The sequence below is a fragment of the Micropterus dolomieu genome, linkage group LG08, assembly GCF_021292245.1.
Source record: "Micropterus dolomieu isolate WLL.071019.BEF.003 ecotype Adirondacks linkage group LG08, ASM2129224v1, whole genome shotgun sequence".
In the NCBI taxonomy this organism is placed as follows: Eukaryota; Metazoa; Chordata; class Actinopteri; order Centrarchiformes; family Centrarchidae; genus Micropterus; species Micropterus dolomieu.
In genome coordinates this window covers 9,662,197-9,668,528 of record NC_060157.1, presented here as the reverse complement: position 1 = coordinate 9,668,528, position 6,332 = coordinate 9,662,197, and positions in this window count along the sequence as shown.

Below are 6,332 nucleotides of genomic sequence, written 5' to 3'. Positions count from 1 at the left end.
CACAAATAATCATCTTTTTGACCAGCAAACACCGTGAAAAACTGAAATAATATCACAAACACAATCACTTTCAGTATGAAATATAAACACAAAATATCATCAATTCAAAATAAAATAAGCACATACCGTGTGCGTCTTCTGCACAGAAATTTAGGAGCTGTTACAATCTTCTAAAGTCGAAACACAGTCTTCTGGAACTGTCTTTTCTTCCCTTTTTGCTTCTGATCGAAGCTTATCAATTATACTTAATTGATCATGTGATCCCAGCATGCGCTTCATTTGGTGTAATTCACAAGTTAAACAGTAGGTGCCACTATTAGAGCGGGTTGCCTGTTAATTGGAAGGTCAGCAGTTCAATCTCCAGCTCCTCCAGGCTGCATGTCGAAGTATCCTTGGGCAAGATACTGAACCCCGAATTGCCTCTGGTGGGCTGTTCCGCCAGTGTTTGGTGAATGCAGATGTAGTGTATAAGCGCTTTGAGTGGTTGAAAAGACTTGAAAGGCGCTATACAAATACTGAGTATTTACATTTAAGCCAGTCATGAGGGTATATTTAATTTAAGTACAGACCCGGGTTCAATCCCCAACTGTGACCCATCCACCATTGTGTCCCTGAGCAAGACACTTAACCCGTAGTTGCTCCAGAGGCGTGCAAACTCTGACACTGACATGTATAGCAATTGTAAGTTGCTTTGGATAAAAGCGTCCACTAAATGAATAAATGTAAATGTACACTTCACCCCTCTAGTAAGAAGCTAAGCTAATCCGATAGCCTAACTTAAATTGCAGGTTCTAGTATAACCTGATATTTGCTAATATTTTGTTAAATTGATGCCTTTAAAAGTATGCCGAAAATTACCTTTGCGGTTAACCTTACAGTTTGCAATGGAAAGGTGGTTGTACAGTCAACTATCACTTGATGACTTGGTTACTGAAGAAAACTTGAAATGTGAAAGTTAATTAAGCTTAACGTTGACGCTGATTTATGGACGTAAATTGGCAGTTTACATTGGATATGTCATCCACGAGAAGTTTACTCACACTGAATGATGCACTGTGGATCTGCAATCTTTCAGATTATTAAATCAACATTTAGGCAAAAATCCCTAAATAACGTTAGCTTAGCTGATGTCAGTTCTCATTTGGCATTTTTCTTTTCTTCAACTTTGGTTATTGTAAAATTGGTCTTAAATTTAATTCCGAGTGGAATTACTAAAAGTCTTAATAAGTCTCACATCTATCTTGTTAGCATTATACTGTGATTTGCTGCAGCATACAGCTCATTTACAAGTGGCGCCAGTCTGATTTGGGGACTGCCTGCTTCTCACCCTTTCCTGCCACTGGAGTAAAGTAAGTAATACAGTATTAGACTTGATTTAGGTGACTAAATTAGTATTTTGTCAAATACTGACAATGGTCCACTTATTTATTGATTTTAATAAATGTACATGTTTTTCTTTTTGATATAAGAAAGGAATTAACCACAGGACTCTACAGTATAATTCAATTCAATTCAATTTTATATATATATATAGCACCAAATCACAACAACAGTTATCTCACAGCGCTTTTCATAAAAGAGCAGGTCTAGACCGTACTCTATGATGTTATTTACAGAAGCCCAGCAGCATAACTAAGGGATGGTTCAGGACTCACCTGAGCCAGCCCTAACTATAAGCTTTATCAAAGAGGAAAGACTTAAGCCTCCTCTTAAATGTTTAGATGGTGTCTGCCTCCTGAACCCAAACTGGAACCTGGTTCCACAGGAGAGGAGCTTGATAGCTGAACGCTCTGGCTCCTAGTCTACTTTTGGAGACTCTAGGAACCACAAGTAACCCTGCATTCTGGGAGCGCAGTGCTCTGGTGGGGTAGTAAGGTACTTTGAGCTCTTTAAGATAAGATGGTGCCTGACCATTAAGAGCTTTGTAGGTAAGAATAATGATTTTAAATTCTATTCTGGATTTTACTGGAAGCCAATGCAGAGAAGCTAAAACAGGAGAAATATGATCTCTTTTCCTGGTTCCTGTCAGAACACGTGCTGCAGCATTCTGGGTCAGCTGAATGAGTCTTAATGGACTTTTTCGAGCAGCCTGATAATAAGGAATTGCAGTAATCCAGCCTAGTTTTTCTGCATCATTCCTAGACAGGATGTTTGTATGTGATATATATGATGTATATGATATGTATTTTCGCAATATTACGTAGGTGAAAAAAGGCGGTCCTTGAAATTTGCTTAATGTGAGACTTAAACGACATGTCCTGATCAAAGATAACTCCAAGATTCTGGTGCTGGAGGTAAGGGCAATGCCATCAAGGGAAACTATATCTTTAGATAATGCTTCACGGAGGTGCTTAGACCCCATAACAATAACTTCAGTTTTATCTGAGTTTAACATTAGAAAATTACAGGTCATCCAGGTTTTAACATCCTGAAGGCACATTTGAAGTTTAGCTAACTGATGAGTTTCATCTGGTTTGATCGACAGATATAACTGAGTATCATCTGCATAACAATGAAAGCTTATGGAATATTTCCTGATAATAATGCCTAAAGGAAGCATATATAAAGTGAAGAGGATTGGTCCGAGGACAGATCCTTGAGGAACTCCATGACTAACTTTGGCGTGCATGGAGGACTCATCGTTAACATGTACAAACTAAAATTGATCTGATAAATAGGACTTAAACCAGCTTAGAGCGGTTCCTTTAATGCCAATGAAATGTTCCAGTCTCTGCAATAGGATCTGATGGTCAATGGTATCAAATGCAGCACTAAGATCTAATAAAACCAGTACAGAGACAGGTCCTTTGTGTGATGCGATAAGGAGGTCGTTAGTAATTTTCACCAGTGCTGTCTCTGTGCTATGATGAGCTCTAAATCCTGACTGAAAATCCTCTAATAAACTATTGCTCTGTAGAAAGTCACACAGCTGTTTAGCAACTGCTTTCTCCAGAACCTTAGAGAGAAATGGAAGGTTAGATATAGGTCTATAGTTGGCTAAAACATCCGGATCAAGTTTGGGCTTTTTCAGAAGAGGTTTAATTACAGCTACTTTAAAGTACTGTGGTACATAGCCTTTTGATAGAGATAGATTGATCATATCTAGTATAGAGGTGCTGACTAAGGGTAAAACATCTTTAAGCAGCCTAGTCGGGATGGGGTCTAAGAGGCAGGTTGATGGTTTAGATGAAGAAATTATTGAAGTTAGTTGGTAAAGATTGAGGGAAGCAAAACAGTCTAAACATATATCTGGTTTTACAGTTGTTTTTAAGGTTCCTGAGTTTAGAGACAAGTTGGTTCCAGTTAAGGGCAGGTCTTGGTGAATTTCTAATAGTTAGAATTTTATCATTAAAGAAGCTCATGAAGTCGTAACTACTGAGAGCTATGGGAATACTTGGCTCAATAGAGCTGTGACTCTGTCAGCCTGGCTACAGTGCTGAAAAGAAACCTGGGGTTGTTCCTATTTTCCTCCAGGTGCTCAGTACACTGTAACGAAAAGAATTGGTTGCAGTGATTTCCAACTTGGGTGCGAAGACTAAGAACAAGGCTTTCAAATGAGTTATAGTTTAGTTTAGATTTAGAGCTGATTAGTAGGGTAGAGTCGAAGATAGCTGCAACTCCACCACCTCGAGGAATGTGAGTATTAATATGACCGGGAGGGGTGGATTCATTTAGGCTAACATATTCTCCATCACCCAGCCAGGTTTCAGCAAGACAAAATATATCTATATCATACTCTGATATTAGTTCATTTACTAGTACATTTACTAGTACAAGCATTTTAAGTGCATGTGTGAGTGAGCATAATTCTTTATTGTGAAAAATGATTTCGGCAGACTTTTGAGTTTTGACAGCCATGACAGTAAAGCTCAGTCAATGTCTTTATAAGTTCTAAACATCTCTGGCTCAGTGTACAAAACATTCGCTTGAAAACAGCTCATTTCTAGTCCAGCCCTTCACTTCCTTTACTTGTCACAATGAAAGCGCGTCATAAAGCTTGCCATGTGGCTAGCGGGGTCAGGCCGCTTTTGTTTGGATTTTCATTGTAGAAATGTTGTACCTGTACCTGCTTCCAGGTACAGGTTCCAAGCGAGCTGAGGGATAACATAATGTAATTGAAAACACGACAGACTTCTGATTGGTCAGAGAGAATCGTCACTATTCACTGCATCATCATTGCGTGCACCAGACAGAGGCCAGCAACAGAAAGTTTTATATTTTACAGTTTTCGTATGGAATTTCATCACTAAATCCACTTCTGAGAAGTTTTGAGGTGAGAAATCAGCTGTGTAGATTTCGAATATTGACAGTTTTACGAGAAGAGATGGCGGAACAAAAATGTGCTTGAATATTTTTGGAGCGTGTGAGCGTGTGATGCCGGCCAGCCGCCCGCTCACACAGCCCTCTGCTCCCGCCGTCACACAGACCGCTGTAGCAACAACGCCAGAGGAAAACACAGCTGGAAGGTTTTCATACCGCTTATCTGTCTTTACATTCTGAGGGATGTTGAAACGTTTTAACTTGAAGAGAAAGCTGTGTGGATCGCTGGTGTGTGTGTCGCATTGAACATTAAGTCACAGCAGTTGTGTGTGGCGTAGCTATGATGACAAGCTACGTACTATCTCTGGGTACTATCTGCAATGGAATACAGAGCAGGGCCAAGTAGAGTCGAGTCTATCGATTTGCGCTATGGTAGCATTTTTCGGAAAGGCAGCATAGATCGTCAGAACACCGGCAACAGTTCGACGTTTAGTCCTAAAAGACGATGCAACTCCGACTCTGTCTGGGCCTGGAAATTCACAATTACAACCTGTAAGTATGCTTTATTGGTTGTAAATTATATTTAAAATAAACACGGCAATGTAACTTCACAGACTTTTAAAGTGCGGAGTTGTCGTAAACGCTGGCTAACACAGCTAAAGTTATAACTATAATGCTAATGTTACACCTGATGTGAAAGCTACTGAGCAAACGTTCAAATTGTTTGGCCAATTTTTATGTAAAATTTAGTTGAAATATAGTGATTTTTGTAGTGGTTTATGGTAAGATGTGGAACAATGATGTTGTGTGGTTGTGGTTAGTTCAGGGATTTTAATCCCTGACCTCTCAGCGCTTTTCATAAAAGAGCAGGTCTAGACCATACTCTATGATGTTATTTACAGAAGCCCAACAATTCCCACCAAGAGCAAGCACTAGGCGACGTTGAGTCTTATTTGAAACTGCTGGCTAAGGATAAACGTAAATACAGTAAGATTGTTATTCACGTCGGCGGTAATGACTCCCGGTTACGCCAATCGGAGGTCACTAAGATTAATGTTGAGTCGGTGTGTACATATGCAAAAACAATGTCGGACACCGTAGTTTTATCTGGACCCCTGCCAAATCTGACTAGGGATGACATGTATAGCCGCATGTCGTCATTCTGCCGCTGGTTGTCGAGGTGGTGTCCAGCAAACGATGTGGGCTTTGTAGATCATTGGCAGACCTTCTGGGGAAGACCTGGTCTGATTCGGAGAGACGGCATCCATCCCACTTGGGAAGGAGCAGCTCTCATTTCTAGAAATCTGGCCAAGTTTATTAGTGGACCAAATCCATGACAACCCAGAGTTGAGACCAGGAGGCAGAGTTGCAGTCTAACACACTTCTCTGCTTCTCCATTTCAGGATTTATTTAGTGAAAATCTTATAGTGACGGTGTCTGTCCCCCGACCATCAAAATTATTTAAAAAGGTAAACAGATGAGAAGCTGTACATAAAAACCTCATAAAAATTAAAACCACAAGAGCAATAGTGCAAACTAATAGGAAAATTAAACATCAGATCTCTCTCTTCTAAAGGTGTACTAGTAAATGAACTAATATCAGATTATGATATTGATTTATTTTGTCTTACTGAAACCTGGCTGGGTGATGGAGAATATGTTAGCCTAAATGAATCCACCCCTCCCAGTCATATTAATACTCACATTCCTCGAGGCACAGGCCGAGGAGGTGGAGTTGCAGCTATCTTCGACTCTACCCTACTAATCAGCTCTAAACCTAAACTAAACTATAACTCATTTGAAAGCCTTGTTCTTGGTCTTTCGCACCCAAGTTGGAAATCACTGCAACCAATTCTTTTCGTTATAGTATACCGAGCACCTGGTCCGTACTCTGAATTCTTATCTGAATTTACAGCGTTTTTGTCAACTTTAGTCCTTAAAACGGACAAAGTTATTATTGTAGGGGATTTTAATATTCATGTGGACGTTGAGAATGACAGCTTTAGTACTGCATTTATCTCTCTGTTAGATTCCATCGGCTTCTCTCAGAGTGTTCATGAACCGACTCTCTG